This window comes from Schistocerca gregaria, chromosome 3, assembly GCF_023897955.1.
Source record: "Schistocerca gregaria isolate iqSchGreg1 chromosome 3, iqSchGreg1.2, whole genome shotgun sequence".
Lineage (NCBI taxonomy): Eukaryota > Metazoa > Arthropoda > Insecta > Orthoptera > Acrididae > Schistocerca > Schistocerca gregaria.
The window spans coordinates 653989336-654007234 of NC_064922.1; positions in this window are offsets into that span (position 1 = coordinate 653989336).

Here is a 17899-nt window from a genome sequence, read left to right on the forward strand (position 1 = left end):
CCGAACTGTAAACCAGACTCCCATATCAAGGCGGGACTGAACAAGGGCTCTGTAGAGCTGCAGCAGTGTAGAGCGATCTGCACCCCCAGTTGGTGTTGCTCAGGCAGCAGAGGGCATTGAGATGCTGTCAGCACTTCCACTTAAGCTGACGAAGGTGAGGTAGCTAGGTGAATCGGGCGTCGAAAACCAGTCCTAAGAATCGATATGTCCACTACCGAGAGTGGATCGTCAATAAGGTAAAGTTCTGGTCTGGGTGAATGGTGTGACGCCGACAGAAATGTATGACACACGACTTCACAGCTGAAAACTGGAAGCCGTGGGCTACAGACCATGACTGTTCCTTGTGAATGGTTCCCTGAAGGCGCCGCTCAGCAACACCAGTGCTGGAGGAGCAGTACGAAATGCAGAAGTCATCTGCATACAGAGAAGGTGAGACCATTCTCCAGAACATGGGGTAACTATGGGAGGCACCGACTTGGACACTGGAAGTATAGAGCGACATGAAGTTTTTGGTAAAAATCGGGAGCAGGCCCCAGAGACCCCATTCATACAATGTGGCTAGGATATGATGTCGCCAGATCGCGCAAACAAAAAAGATGACAGCCAGATGTTGGCGTCTGGAAAAGGCTGTTCGGATGGCAGACTCGAGAGACACAAGATTATCAGTAGTAGAGCGACCGTGGTGAAAGCCGCCCTGACATGGCGCCAGCAGGCCACGTGACTCCAGGACCCAACCCAACCGCCGACACATCACATGTTCCAGCAGCTTACAAAGAAAGTTAGTGTTTATGGGCCTGTAGCTATCCACATCAAGCAGGTTTTAACCAGGTTTGAGCACCGGAATGATGGTGCTTTCCCGCCATTGCGATGGAAAGACGCCATCGCACCAGATCTGGTTGAAGATGACAAGGATATGTAGCTTGTAGTCAGACGAGAGATGTTTCAACATCTGACTGTGGATCCAGTCAGGCCCAGGAGCTGTGTCAGGGCAATGTGCAAGTGCGCTGAGGAGCTCCCAATTTCAAAATGGGGCGTTGTAGGGTTCAGTGTGGCGTGTAGTGAACGAGAGGACTTTCCTTTCCATCCGCCATTAGAGGGTGTGAAAGGCTGTGGGGTAGTTCTCTGATGCAGACGCTCGAGTATAGTGCTCAGCAAAGTGCTCGGCAATCGCGTTCGCATCCGTAGATAACACCCTATTGGTGTTAATGGCGGGGACACCTATTGGGGTCTGGCACCCAAAAAGACGACATATTCGTCCAGACTTGGGATGGTGACATATGGCATCCAATGTTCAACTCGTACCTCTCCCAACAGTTACCATCGTTTTATAAGCTAGCGAACGTGGTGAAGGAGCCGCTTAAAGACCATTAGGTGCTCTAGGGAAGTGTGCCGCTTATGTCGTTGTAGAGCTCGCCGACGCTCTTTAATTGCCTAAGCGACTTCCGGCGACCACTTTCGCCAGGGACACCCTAAGGAACGAGGGATAGCGTTTTCCACTGCAGAAACGATCACTGCAGTGACTTACTCAACGACAACATCGATGACACCATGTGGGGGAGAGTCAGCGGTGACAGCAGAGGTGAAGGTTTCCCAGTCTGCCTTGTTTAAAGCCCATCTGGGTAGGCGTCCGCGGGCATGACTCCGGGGGAGTGACAGGAAGATGGGGATGTGGTCACTACCACACAGGTCGTCATGTGGTCTCCAGTGGACAGATGGGAGAAGGCCAGAACTGTAAACCGCCGAGAGATCAATGGCTGAATATGTGCCATGTGGTACACTGAAATTTGTGGGGGCACCTGTATTCAAGAGGAATAGGTCGAGTTGTGACAGTAAATTTTAGATCTCCATACCTTGTCCAGTAAGAATGGCGCCACCCCACAAGGAGTTATGTGCGTTAAAATCTCCCAAAGGTAGGAAAGGATTAGGGAGCTGATCAATCAGTGCAGCCAATACATTCAGGGGTACTGCACCATCTGGAGGAAGATATACACTGCAGACAGTTATTTCCTGCGTCGTTCTTATCCTGCCTGCTACAGCTTCAAGAGGGGTTTGAAAGGTCACAGGTTCACTAAATACTGAGTTCAGGTCATAGACGCAAACTCCACCTGACATTCTATCATAGTCGCTAAGATTCCTGTAATATGCCTTATAGCCGTGGGAGGCAGGGGTCCACACTGCTGGGAACCAGGTTTCTTGGAGGGCAATGCGGAAAGCAGGTGTAAACTGCAAACAGTTGCCATAGCTCAGCCAGGTGGTGGAAAAAACCGCAGCAATTCCACTGGAGGATGATGTGATCCTGAGACTGGGAAGTCATGAAACACTCAATGAGGCAGTCTACGCCTCAGGGTCGCCAGCTGCCACCAGATGAGTACCTGTGCTATCGAGATCCATTGTGTCTGACAGCCCAGCGACATCTAGGTCATCAGCGGGCCTCAGAATCTCCACCTCATCGTCTGACACAGAGCTTGTAGGTAGTGGTGGTGTGGGTGCCACCGAGGGCCTTGGTTCTTGGGAGTCTTTTTCTTTTTAGGTTTCTCTCACTGCTCCTTAGGTTTGTCCAGCTGGGAGGGTTTCACTGAATCAGCCTCAGGGACTGAGGAGGACCGAGAAGCCCTAAGAACAGCAACCTGTGGTTGCTTCAGCTACTGCTGGGTGTCAGCTTTGCCACTGGTACAAACCTGGGAAGGGAGTAACCCAAGGGATCCCTTCCTGGCGAGAGGAGCCAAAGAAGACTACACTTCTCCAGCTGAGAAGTGGGACTGATGTCCCCAATGGTTTGGGTGAGGATGTTGCTTCTTAAGTAGGTTGTGCAGGAGCAACAGGGAGGGAAGTGCCTCCCACCATCAAGGGGGCAGGTGGAGGCTGGCAGCTTTCAGAGCCAACTGAATGCGGTGGAGCAGAAGATGGCAGAACTGTTGTCGTAGTGGCGGCATAGGTTGACATCATATGCACAGGATGTAGCCTCTCATATTTTCACTTAGCGCCAATGTAGGTTAGTCGGTCCAGGGCCTTGTATTCCATTATTTTTATTTCTTTCCTGCAGTCTGGCGAGCAAGGCTAATGGTGCTCTCCGCAGTTGACACAGATGGGAGGTGGCGCACAGGGAGTATTCGGATGTGAAGGACATCCACAACCTCAACAGGTGACACTGTATGTACGCCGGGAAGGTATACGGCCAAACGTCCAGCACCGCATCGGGGGAGGGGTATATGGCTGTACATCACAGTGGTAGACCATCACCTTGACCGTATCGGGTAATGTGTCACCCTCATAGACCAAGATGAAGGCACTGGTGGCAACCAGACTTTCCCTCGGACCCCAGTGGACCTGCCGGACGAATTGGACACCTCATCACTCTAAATTGGCGCACAGCTCATCGTCAGACTGCCAACGAAGGTCCCTGTGAAATATGACACTCGGGACCATATTTAAGCTCTTATGGGGCGTGATGGAAACAGAAACATCCCCCAGATTTTCAAAGGCGAGTAGTGCCCATGACTGGGCAGAGGATGCTGTTTTGATCATGACCGACCCTGGCCACATTTTGGACAAGTCCTCCACCTCCCCAAACTTGTCCTCTAAATGCTCCACAAAAAACTGTTTCATTGACACGAAAGTTTCCTCATCAACTCTCATACATACAAGGTACCATAAGCTTTGTTGCCATCCTTAGCCTGGCGTTCCTACCATGGTGTGACCAAAGGGGGGGGGGGGACAATTTATGGTCGCATTTCTCAGTATTGCAGTTAGACGTTGACTGCTTAGAGATTACTGGTTGGTTCAAAGGGCTCTGAGCACTATGGGACTTAACTGCTGAGGTCATCAGTCCCCTAGAATTTAGAACTACTTAAACCTAACTAACCTAAGGACATCACACACATCCATACCCGAGGCAGGATTCGAACCTGCGACTGTAGCAGCCTCACGGTTCCAGACTGTATCGCCTAGAACTGCCCGGCCACCCCGGCCGGCAAGACTACTGGTGTTTGACCACCAGCAAAGGGTGACATGCTACGCTTCATGGCGTATCATCTGCCCTGATGCCACCCACTCCAGCCAGGGGCCCTCCGCATAGGCACCACCCAGCCGCAGAAAAGACCACCTGGCAGGATGGCCATTGCTGGGAATCCTGATGTCTAAGGGTGACGGGCATCTATTCCTTGGCATACGTGGAGAGTTAATGGCGCAGTCATCAGCAGAGCAATCCCTTTGTGGTCAGAGGCCTGCAACCAACAGGGTGCATGGTGGCCCCACCACAATGTACTGGCTACATGCTGAATATCAGGTGCAAACGAGCTAAGAACTCCATTATCATCGACAGCGCAGAAAGCGATACTGCACAGAGAATGGAGGAAAACGCACCCAGGAGGGTGACCTCGCCCAACAGCTTGAGAATGAGCAGAAATGCAGATCCACGTCGACGAATGATGCGAGAGGGCTCAGTGCATGTTGGAGACTATGCACCATGTAAGGCATCCTTCCCCAACAGTCTCGCTCTTCGGGAAAATTTTGAAAAATGGAGGTCAAACCCTATAGGGGACCATCACATAAAGGCCAAGATGTGTGAGACTCCTTTTAGTCACCTCTTATGACTGGCAGGAATACCTCGGGCCAATTCTAACTTCCAGACCCACAGGGGGGAATGTCATCAGATTGGCACTGCAATAGTAATATTTAATTGTAATTACACTGACAAATATATGGCTAGTTTCCTTGGATGACACAGCTTGACATGCACAGAGCATGGTGGAGACAGCAGGTGTCCAGGATGAGTGGACATTTCCAGCTTAAGGCTGTTTTGAGCGTGGGTACAAAGAAAAGTTCTGGCTGACTTGCTAGTCAGTTCTTCCTCACAGCAATGGGAACATTTCCTGGTGGCAGTGCCCCCTGGATAGCTGAAAAGGGATAGAATATTCAGTATATGTCAGGCGGTTTTAGTGAGTGCGTTTTGTCACGTATTCTCTGTGGAAAATTGAGTGATTCAATATCGATCACTGTCAAGTGTTGGCACTGGACCTGTTGATAACATAGAACTTCAATCTTCCTCGACCCATTACACAACTGGGAGCTCCTCTCTGATAGGCTAAGTCCAGCTGCAGTCCTGGCAAAATAACTGTGACGTGTGTCCCATGGCAGCAACTGGTGGTGTGCAACATTTGGCATGGAACACAGCTTGTGAGTATCAAGACATGAGAATACAGGACGTGCAAATTATTCAGTGATCTCTGACACTTAGCCACAACAACTATTACTACGATGGATTGTATTGTGATTTAAATATGTCATGTTTAGTGCTTCCCAATACATTGAAGTTGTCTCTCTTGCTGTGGTATTTGGTATCCTCTCTATCATATCATGCAATAGGCCCTTCCTCCACCTCCTGCTCCTCCTCCCGAATGTAATGGAGAGGACCAATTTAGGAATTCTATAGTGCTTTAAGACCCCAACTGCAACATCAAATTCTCAATTGATAGATTTATTGTTTCTGATGGTTTTATAGTGAGCAAGCATGTTTTCAGCCCATCTCATAATTTTTTTGAGGACATAGCATGCAACTGAGCTGAAAACTTGAAATTTTCAACTACCTCTATTGTAATGGACTTCCTACCAAATGACTTAACTGTGCCAATATCCACTAACAAATGGTTCAAATGGCTCTGAGCACTATGGGACTCAACTGCTGTGGTCATCAGTCCCCTAGAACTTAGAACTACTTAAACCTAACTAACCTAAGAACATCATACACATCCATGCCCGAGGCAGGATTCGAACCTGCGACCGTAACTGTCGCACGGTTCCGGACTGCGCGCCTAGAACCGAGAGACCACCGCTGCCGGCTTATCCACTAACAGGAGGCAAGCGAAAACAATCTGGAAGGGGGGAAGAGTAGGGTTTGGAAACTGGGCAGTTGCAGGACGAATTCTGCCAAATATACCAGTCCTAGTATCCACCAATAGGATGCAAGTGAAAAACTGAGTGCACACAAAAGATATCAGATTTAATTACTTATTCAGTCAATCTAATAGATAGAAGGAATATTTCCGAGACATCCACGGTTTGGGGAGTTAATCTGGTATCCACTACTTTGTTCAGGACAAAGGTGGCATTAACAGACACTACCTACCTCTTGTCGTATGTCTTTGTTCCACATGCTACAGGTTTCCAAATCAGTGGAACAGTAAGAACAAAATGTTGTGCTGACTACCAATGACAGGTCTGCATGAGCGGTGAGGGGGGCAGGAGAGTGGGATGGAAGGGGGGAGAGCGGGGTGGAGAGGTGCTGGGGCGCAGTGGTGCAGAGGTGTAGAGATGGAGAGATGGGAGAGGAGAGATGGAGAGATGGGAGATGAAGAGATGGCAGATGGAGAGATGGGAGATGGGAGAGATTATTGCTTTGATGGAAATGTCTCAGGTATCGATATCAAAGGGTTGGCATCACCTGATGCTTTGTTTGGGGATTAGCATGACTTCTGCTCTCCATGTCACATGAGGTAGCTGGCTGTGTGGCAGCCGACTTGATGGTGGTTCCAAGGCCCTTAGTGGGTGTAGCTCTATCTGCGCATGCATTACTTCTTTTCGATGTATTTTACAAGAGCTTTATCTCCCACTACAGCAGAGAATGAAGAGCAAGGGAGATCCAACCCCTGTGAACTGAATTTTATTAATAAATGTTATATCATTTGCTGTTGTTGTTGTTGTTGTTGTTGTTGTTGTTGTTGTTGTGGTCTTCAGTCCTGAGACTGGTTTGATGCAGCTCTCCATGCTACTCTATCCTATGCAAGCTTCTCATCTCCCAGAACCTACTGCAACCTACATCCTTCTGAATCTGCTTAGTGTATTCATCTCTTGGTCTCCCTCTACGATTTTTACCCTCTACGCTGCCCTCCAATACTAAATTGGTGATCCCTTGATGCCTCAGAACATGTCCTACCAACTGATCCCTTCTTCTAGTCAAGTTGTGCCAAAAACTCCTCTTCTCCCCAATCCTAATCAATACTACCTCATTAGTTATGTGATCTACCCATCTAATCTTCAGCGTTCTTCTGTACCACCACATTTCGAAAGCTTCTATTCTCTTCTTGTCTAAACTATTTATCGTCCCTGTTTCACTTCCATACATGGCTACACTCCATACCAATACTTTCAGAAACGACTTCCTGACACTTAAATCTATACTCGATGTTAACAAATTCCTCTTCTTCAGAAATGCTTTCCTTGCCATTGCCAGTCTACATTTTATATCCTCTCCTTTACTACTTTAAGTGTCTCATTTCCTAATCTAATTCCCTCAGCATCACCCGACTTAATTTGACTACATTCCATTATCCTCGTTTTGCTTTTGTTGATGTTCATCTTATATTCCACCTTCAAGACACTATCCATTCCGTTCAACTGCTCTTCCAAGTCCTTAGGTGTTTGTGACAGAATTACAATGTCAACGACGAACCTCAAAGTTTTTATTTCTTCTCCATGTATTTTAATACCTACTCCGAATTATTATTTTGTTTCCTTTACTGCTTGCTCAATATACGGATTGAATAACATCAGGGAGAGGCTACAACTCTGTCTCACTCCCTTCCCAAGCACTGCTTCCCTTTCATGTCCCTCGACTCTTATAACTGCCATCTGGTTTCTGTAAAAATTGTAAACAGCCTTTCGCTCCTGTATTTACCCCTGCCACCTTCAGAATTTGAAAGAGAGTATTCCACTCAAAATTGTCAAAAGCTTTCTCTAAGTGTACAAATGCTAGAAATGTAGGTTAGCCTTTCCTTAATCTATTTTCTAAGATAAGTCGTAGGGTCAGTATTGCCTCACGTGTTCCGATATTTCTATGGAAACCAAACTGATCTTCTCTGAGGACAGCTTCTACTAGTTTTTCCATTCGTCTGTAAAAATTTCGCGTTAGTACTAAACTAATTATTCGGTAATTTTCACATCTGTCAACATCTGCTTTCTTTGAGATTGGAATTGTTATATTCTTCTTGAAGTCTGAGGGTATTTCGCCTGTCTCATACATCTTGCTCACCAGATGGTAGAGTTTTGTTAGGCCTGGCTCTCCCAAGTCTGTCAGTAGTTCCAATGGAATGTTGTCTATTCAGGTCTTTCAGTGCTCTATCAAACTCTTAATTCAGTATCATATCTCCCACTTCATCTTCATCTACATCCTATTCCATTTCTATAACATTGCCCTCAAGCACATCGCCCATGTAGAGACCCTCTATATACTTCTTCCACTTTTCTGCTTTCCCTTCTTTGTTTAGAACTGGGTTTCCTTCTGAGCTCTTGATATTCATGCAAGTGGTTCTCTTTTCTCCAAAGGTCTCTTCAATTTTCCTGTAGGCAGTACCGAGCGAGGTGGCGCAGTGGTTAGCACACTGGACTCGCATTCGGGAGGACGACGGTTCAATCCCGTCTCCGGCCATCCTGATTTAGGTTTTCCGTGATTTCCCTAAATCGCTTCAGGCAATGCCGGGATGGTTCTTTGAAAGGGCACGGCCGATTTCCTTACCAATCCTTCCCTAACCCGAGCTTGCGCTCCTTCTCTAATGACCTCGTTGTCGACGGGACGTTAAACACTAACCACCACCACCACCACCACCACCTGTAGGCAGTATCTATCTTACCCGTAGTGAGATAAACCTCTACATCCTTACATTTGTCCTGTAGCCATTCCTGCTTAGCCATTTTGCACTTCCTGTCGATCTCATTTTTGAGACGTTTGTATTCCTTTTTGCCGGCTTCATTTACTGCATTTTTATATTTTCTCCTTTCGTCAATTAAATTCAATATTTCTTCTGTTACCCAAGCATTTCTACTAGCCCTCGTCTTTTTACCTACTTGATCCTCTGCTGCCTTCACTACTTCATCCCTCAAAGCTACCCATTCTTCTTGTATTGTATTTCTTTCCTCCATTCCTCTTAATTGTTCCCTTATGCTCTCCCTGAAACTCTGTGCAACCTCTGGTTTATTCAGTTTATCCAGATCCCATCTCCTTAAATTCCCACCTTTTTGTAGTTTCTTCAGTTTTAATCTACATTTCATAACCAATAGATTTTGGTCAGAGTCCATATCTGCCCCTGGAAATGTCTTACAATTTAAAATCTGGTTCCTAAATCTCTGTCTTACCATTACAGAATCTATCTGAAACCTGTCAGCATCTGCAGGCGTCTTCCATGTATACAACCTTCTTTCATGATTCTTGAACCAAGTGTTAGCTATGATTAAGTTCAGCTCTTTGCGAAAGTCTACCAGGCGGCTTCCTCTTTCATTTCTTACCCCCAATCCGTATTCACCTACTACGTTTCCGTCTCAGGATCATCCTTTTTCCTACTGCCGAATTCCAGCAGCCCATAACTATTAAATTTTCGTCTCCCTTCACTATCTGAATAATTTCTTTTCTTTCATTATACATTTCTTCAATTTCTTCCTCATCTGCAGAGCTAGTTGGCATATAAACTTGTATGACTGTGGCAGGCGTTGGCTTTATATCTATTTTGGCCACAATAAAGCGTTCACTATGCTGTTTGTAGTAGCTTACGCGCATTCCTATTTTCCTATTTATTATTAAACCTACTCCTGCATTACCACTATTTGATTTTGTGTTTATAACCCTGTATTCGCCTGACCAGAAGTCTTGTTCCTCCTGCCACCGAACTTCACTCATTCCCACTATATGTAACTTTAACCTATCCATTCCCCTTTTTAAATTTTCTAACCTACACGCCTGATTAAGGGATCTGATAGTCTGACATTCCACACTCCGATCCGTAGAACGCCAGTTTTTTTTTCTCCTGATAACGACGTCCTCTTGAGTAGTACCCGCACGGAGATCCTAATGGGGGACTGTTTTACCTCCGGAATATTTTACCCAAGAGGACGCCATCATCATTTAACAATACAGTAAAGCTGCATGCCTTCGGGAAAAATTACGGCTGTAGTTTCCACTTGCTTTCAGCCGTTCGCAGTACCAGCACAGCAAGGCAGGCAATCATCCAGACTGTTGCCCCTGCAACTACTGAAAAGTCTGCTGCCCATCTTCAGGGATCATACGTTTGTCTGGTCTCTCAACAGATCCCCCTCCGTTGTGGTTGCACCTACGCTACGGCTATCTGTATCGCTGAGGCACGCAAGCCGCCCCACCAATGGCAATGCCCATGGTTCATGGGGGGGGGGGGGCGGAGATATTTGAATCTTGTATCATGAGTTCATTCCTTACCAGCACAAACCCACCATTTTCTGGTTAGGTAGGGAAGGATGAGGCTGGGCGGATTTACCAGAGGTGGAGGAGTCAATTAATTGTTCGATTTAAATAATTAGTCAATTAATTTGATATCAAAAGTGTTGATGCACCAGTACTAGTCTTAGGTTTAGGGAAGGGGAATTTTGTTAAAATTCAGTAAAGGTGATGAAGTCTGGGGCTGATGGCAGTGTGTGGTAATAGTCGGCAACCAGTAGGCCAGACAAGGTAAACATGGCACAGAGCTCCAGCAGCATATTGCACATAAGATTTGTTTGGAGTAGAGCAACAGCGAGGCAGGGAACTGCAGCGTTGCTTTAAGTTATTGTGATATATGAGGCGAGGAAGTGGGCCACAGCTGGGAGTGGCAATGTATAAGTGGCTGACATATGAGAATTTACCCCTGCCATAATTTCTGTCTCTCCCTGACACTACGTCAGAAGTGAGGGGAAAAGCAGTATAAATAGTCAGGCACTTTAAGCTTGAGGGGTGTGCCACGTCAGGAGAGAGTCGGGTCAGACCTGTGCAACTTTACACTTATAGGGGCCAGTTTGGCAGCAATGTTGTGAATATTCTGTGTAAACCTGTACTTTGTTTCTATGTACTTGTTCTGGCTGTATTCCACCTCTGGGGACACAACAATGGGGCGGGACAGAACAGCAGCTGGGTACTTGGAGACTGCATGGTCTGCCTGAAGGAGGGCAGTGACAGCAGTCTGCAGCGGGTCCAGGACGGGCCACGTTCGCTTCCCACCTGGTGTAGCGGGGTCCAGGCGAGGCATACACTGCGGCAGGCACAGCAGCGCTGAAACAGCGTTAGGGATGGCGGCAGGTGTTGCCATCCAGCAAACACCACCAGCGGCAAGCTGCGGCACGGTGTCCAGGAGGGCGTGGGTTCGAATCCAGTCCTGTCCTGGGAGCAGCAGCGGCTGAGGGCCACTGGCGACCAGTACAACCATCTTCATCCCATGGTCAGACAGAGCAGGCCAAACGGGGCGGAGGGAGGCAGGGACCAGGGACTGTAACAGTATCCGGAATCACGGGCAGTAGAGCGGCGCCAGTTGCTGAGCCTCGTCGGGCAGCGACCGGGCGAGCGCGGCTGACTTCCATCAGCAGGTGGCCTTGATGACCGCAGCAGCGATGTTGGCAATCCAGGAGTGCTGAGACAGCCGGACTCGCGGAACAGCGCCCGGGTGGCGCACCGACATTACGCTTCTGTAAACTAGCTGAATAAGGGAATACTTCCGAATACCGTTGTATCACTCTGCACTGTTTCTCGACGCTATTGAACCTGACGAAATACGGTGTGGTGGGTCCTGGCTTCAGCTCGACCATATGGAGTCCTGGGTTCGACCATCGATGGGCCACTACATTGTGCTTGTATTGATGAGGTGAGTTCTCAAAGGGGATGAGGGAGGAGGAGGAAGAGAAAGAGGGGGAGGGGTGGGGGTCTCTCAGAAGGACGAATTACCCCAGTGTGCAATAATCACTTAGTAGAAAAAGGGGTAAGGGTCACAAATCAATCAGTTGTCTCAATTTAATTAAATTGCATATCAATCTGATATCAAAAACTAGTGTAGAACAATAGTTTAAGGACCTGGTAATTAAAAGAGAACAGTAGGTTAAGGGCTGGCTTGAAGCAGAACAACAGGTTTTCCCCTGAATTCATACTTTCCCCTGATGAAGGCAGCCCACGCTAACAAAATGTACTGTTACCCCTCTTTCCCCACTACTACTGTGTGCCAGACCGAGACTCGAACTCGGGACCTTTGCCTTTCGTGGGCAAGTGTTCTACCAACTGAGCTACCCAAGCACAATTCACGACTCGTCCACAGAACTTTACTTCCATCAGTACCATATCGCCTACCTTTCAAATTTTTCTTGGAAGTTATCCTGTAGATCTTCTATCACTCCTGGAAGAAAGGGTACTGTGGAGACATGGCTTAGCCACAGCCTGAGAGATGGTTTCGAAACGAATTATTTGCTCTGCAGCAGAGTGTGCACTGAAATGAAACTTCCTGGCAGATTTAAACTGTGTACCAGTCCGACACGAGACAGAGCACTTGCCGCCCCCCCCCCCCCTCGCCCCCAAAGGCAGAGGTATATTGGCGCACACTCTGCTGCAGAGTGAAAACTTTAGTCTGAGTCAAGACACCTTGTCCCCTATTTGCAGTTTCACCAGTCTTCAACCACTTTCTGAATATGCTGACGACAGTACCATCCGAGCAGCGTACTAGCTTCACCATTTTTGAAGTGCTCGTTCCCAGGCATGTGATAATAAAGATCTCCCCTTTGCCAAGTCCTTATGGAAGGACATGGCCAATTTCTTCCTCATCCTTGCATAATACGAGTTTCTGCTCCATGTCTCATGACCTCGTTGTCAATTGGAACTTAAATACCATTCCTCACTTTTCCTCGAAGTCGGTTACATCTTTGGATTTCCCAACTTCCGGCCTGCATCCCCATCCATATTTGCTACACAAGTGTACTTTCCTAATAGCTTCACGTGTGCACATTGACACCAAGTGACATTAAATATCGCAGTGGGCAGTGGACATAATGTTTTGCTCAGCAATGTATGCTAAAAAAAAAGCAATGTGTTTTTAGGATCGTGACATACTTGGATTTTTGTTGATAAGGCTCTCCCAGATGCACCACATCTTCCACTGCAGTTCATTAAGAATTTCTGTGACACTCAAGAATCACGAATACCGCATCCCTTCTTACAACTTTTCTATATCTTCCGTTAAACAAACTTGATAAGGGTCTCAGACGTATGTGCAATAATCAATAAATCGTTGAACAGGGATTTTGAAAGCGATTTCTTTCGTGGGAGAATTGCAGTCGCTCAGGGTTGTTCCTATTAATTTGAGCCTGAGTCGTGTAAACTTACGCGGTGTTTCCGCCTTCAGTCAGCCAGCACAGAAACTCCGTCGTGAAGTGATTTCTTACAACAGCCTTGCGTCTCCTTTCAGCCTGATGAAGAAGAATCATTTCCACCACTAGGTAGCACGTGACGGGGTGATCTTTGCAGCGATCGACAGCTCACAACCCATGCAGCGGATGGACGCTTCAGTGTAAGGTGTCAGGTAAATCTAACACCTTCCATGAAAACCCTGACATAATAAGCAAATCTACTAGTATGTCACATAGCTCCGAATAAATCGTGACATTAAATTAACCAAAGTAATACAAGTAACGAGTGAGCAAATGGAATGCCACAGACTAACACAAGAATTCCTAAATGCATGACGTACCTTCCCACCGTGAGGCAGACACAGTTCCGAGGGGAGAAACGAGAACAGAAGCCGAGAGCAGAACCGTGTTAAGCTAGAAGGCCCTCCGATGAGGGAAGGGAGGGGCTGGACGCCCACGCCGCCAGCCTACCTGTACGTCTACCACCCGCACGTTTTAGCGTGAGGCTTTTTCGCGTCTCTGTTACGTCAAGGACCACCCCCCAGCCCATGTTAAAAGCTAGAGCCCTCCAGAAAAACAGTATAGATCTTACGAAACACAAAAAGGACCACTACCACTCGCAAGTTTTAGCGTGAGACTTTTTCGTGTCTCAGGTACGTCAAGGACCACCCCCCAGCCCATGTTAAAAGATAGAGCCCTCCAGAAGAACAGTATAGATCTTACTATAACGCTAAAAGGACCACACCACCCGCACGTTTTAGCGTGAGACTTTTTAGCGTCTCTGTTACGTAGCAAACTTTAAAAACATTGCCCCACCACGAAAAGTATAACGTTTCTTATTGGATAGACAGAATTTTTGTAGGCGGAGCTTAAGGTTAACATGGAGACCCTGATTGGTCAGATGAAAACACAGCCAGATAGTTTTTTTTAAACCAACTTCGGTAAATTGTAGTAAGGAGAAGTTAGGAGAGAGTTAGTTCCGAGACGGCGAGCTGTATGGCTGGTGCGCCGGCCGCTGTCGCCCTGACGCTGTCAAAACACCGACAAGGTAATGAACGCACGCGATGCCGCATTTTTGAGCGCATAAGGCTTCACTCAGAACTGCAGAAGACTCATCTGTTACACCCCTTTTTTGCGTAATACTAGTGTCGATCGTTAATTAAAACTCATGGTGTTCACATTTGCCACTTGAAGAACAGATCTGAAACGCGATGATTTTTCTTTTATATAGTTATTGAGAAGCCACATCAGCCACTGTAATTTACAAGTTAGATAAGTAATTAAAGATAATTGAGGGTCACTGTAGACCATTTTGATAGTTTTCTCTTTTGTGAAACTCAAATTAAACCTAGATTATAGATGTGATATGGCATAGGTCATCCTTCGATCGATTGTAGAACTTGGAAACTCATTCAGGGAATATTCGTTCACATTTTTGTTGAACGCAGTTGGTTTTTGCCATCCTGTATTAAAACATTTCCTTTTATCAATAGTGCAATTTATGAACGATGTTTTGTGAGTAGAATAAAATTTCCAATGGTAAACTTAACTGCTTTTTCGACGTTATTTTACCAGCTAACTAAAAATAGGAAAGCCTTGAACCCTTCCCACTAAATTTAGTTAGTATTAAGATTCTTTTACAGGGAGTGCAGTGGAGCTGACGCTGAGATCATTTAGTATTTGGTTATATCACCGCTAGTCTCACTGAACTCTTCCGAATTCTACATGTCATGTGTGGTCTGGCGTCTCCTTACCAGCAACAGGTCCCAGGTTCAAAATAGTTAATTCCCTAAAAAACACGCTCAGAGCATCGTTGCACGAAAGTGATAGGGAGACACGATTTAGAACAAACAGACGCCACCATGAATGTTTAGAGTGATTGCTTACAACAGCCTTGCGTCTCCTTTCAGCCTGATGAAGAAGAATCATTTCCACCACTAGGTAGCACGTGACGGGGTGATCTTTGCAGCGATCGACAGCTCACAACCCACGCAGCGGATGGACGCTTCAGTAATATTTATTCTTTGTTTCCGAAATTTCCTCTTCTGTGCGGTCCTGCCGTTCAGGGGCTAGTACAAATATTCGCATGAAGTTATACATACTCATCGACTATCTTCCACTGTTTGCTCTACAACGTAAGTGAAAGAGTTACAAGCGGTTATAGCTATCAAATGACGTAGACGAAGACAAGTTTTTGAGATGAAAGAACAATAAATTCGACACATAAAAACCTGTTTCCAACAGTTGGCGGTCGGAACATCCGTGTAACAGCTCAGATCGCGTATAGTCATTATCCAACGACGACGTTAAGTCCGCTTGTATCAGTTTAAGCGCCAGCATCCGGCAACGCTGAATCGTGTTAAAGAAGTTTCGCCTGAGTGCGACCCACGCGCTGCTCATCCGTCACGCGCAGCTTCGTCTGTCGCTGCTGGTCACACAATCCGCATGTCCCATATGCGAGCACCTGCGCGACCCGTTCTCTCTCTCCAATAAAGCCGCCCATTTCAACCGACAACGACGTTCTATTCATTCACCAAAGAGAATCATCAGCAGTTGTCATATTACACTTGGAACCGGAATTTTCTTCGAAAAAATAAAGTTTACTTTTTCATTAGTATTTTTCGGGAAGATCTGATTGATCTAATAATTAGAACGAGGCCTCATTCACCCAAAGTAACTATGAAGAGATATTAAATTTGCAGTAAAGCTTCAAGCAGACTAACATCCATCCAAAGACTTACAGACAGCTCGTTACTTTAAATAAGACTGTAAACTACACTACCAGATCGAAATTATCTGGACACCTTCTTATGAACATTAATAGAGATTGTGACCACCCGTCGTCTTTATGAGAGCTTGAACTCTGCTGGAGAAGGTATTGATGTTCGACGCTGATGTCTGGAGCGCAGTCTACATCCCAAATTATCTGGGAGGTGTTCCACTGGATTCACGTCGTGACTCTGGGCAGACTGGCCATAGACCATTGCCTCAGACACTGCTTCATCACAAGATGCACCATCATGTTTGCAGAAATAATTATCACCTCCGAACCGTTCCTTTGCTGTACGTAGAAATGTGTTCATAATCTTTCGCATTTAGTGTATTATTAAGCGCCAGAAAGGGACCTCACCCTAAGCCCGAAATACACCCCCATACCGGTAACACCACTTCCCCCTGTATTTCACTATTAGCACTACAGATGATGACAGGTAACGCTCTCCAGGCATTCGGCAAATCCAAAGCCTTCCATCGGATTGCCACAGGGTACAGTGTGATTCATCTCTCCAAATCACTCGATACAGTCATCCACTGTTCAGTGGCGTCGCCCTTTACACCACCTCAAGGGTCGCCTAGCATCGACTACAGAAATCTGTGGCTCATGTGAAGATGGTCGACCATTGATTGTTTTCCACTCTCTGCAATGCGCGAAAGCATGTGTGCGTTAGTGATGAGGTCATCCCGCTCACTTGATTTAATTGTGGTTGTTTCTGCGCGTTTCCACTTCACAGTCACAGCACCAATAGTAGACTTAGGCAGATTTAAATGTCCATGATGCATTTGTTAAGTCAGGTGACATCCAATTCCACGTCCGAAGTCACTGACATCTGCTCACCGAGCTGTTGTACTGGTATTGCTTCTCTTCTGCCAACACAACGCACCCCGCTTTCACTGGCTGAAATACCTATTGTGACATCTTGTGGTCAGTTTCTCAGTAGGTGGGAATCTCACATTTTTGAGCAGATAGTGTAGTTTGAAGCAACTACAAAAAGGCTCTGAATGAGAGTCAGACGAGCGTAGATCAATCGAGAGGGCGTATGTGGGTGGCGTGCCAGAACAGACAGGCGGGGCGATCCCTGGCTATGTGGCAGCTACCTGTAGCTGCCCTGCGCCTGGGAGCTAGGCCACCAGGTTGCACCTGTTGCTGCACGCTGCGCTAAAACCTCCGGCACGGTGCTTTGCTTTGCCCAACCAATAGGCGGCACTGGTAGTTCAGTACGGTTGACAGAACCACGATCGTCGCTGTAGGATGCGAAGGGAACACTTTTACAAACCTACTGGTAATGCAGGATTTATAATATAAATCTCTTCGACCAACTCCTACAATCACGACGAAAAATGTGGAAAGTCGGAACGACGCGGTAACACCTCAAGCCATCCTAAGATTTTTAGAGTCCACTTTCATGTAACACGAATTATTTGTGGTGACATTTCAATAACAAACTATAAAATCCAGTTCAAAGAATTTCAGATACACATTGCTTCTACTTAATAAGTTAATTCTTAATTAAAATCGCCCATAAAAATTGTATCTTAATAATATTAAATAGGAAAAGTTTCCTGATGCTCTGTAAAATATTATTATCTGCTCACGTACGCCGTACGCTGACCGACAGGAATCAGTCAGCATTTGCAAAACTGGTGCACCATTTCATGTATTGAGGAAATTTCAGGTAGCCACGTAAAAAAAAAAGTGAAAGTCTCTCCTCTACAGACCTGCACCTTAGAATAACAACAGCGTATCTAAATTATTATTCAACAGTGAAGACAAATAGCAGTCTTTGGCATAGAGTGCTGTGCATAATGGGGCATACTGAAAAGCAATGTCACCGATTTTTTTGGTGAAAAGCTTTTTAAATAAAATAAACGTTTTTAACATTCTATATCTTTTTTCTTCGGATCTACACATTCATATTTTTCCCAACAGGAGGCCAATTTGTTGACACAATCACTGTAGAATTTTTGATGT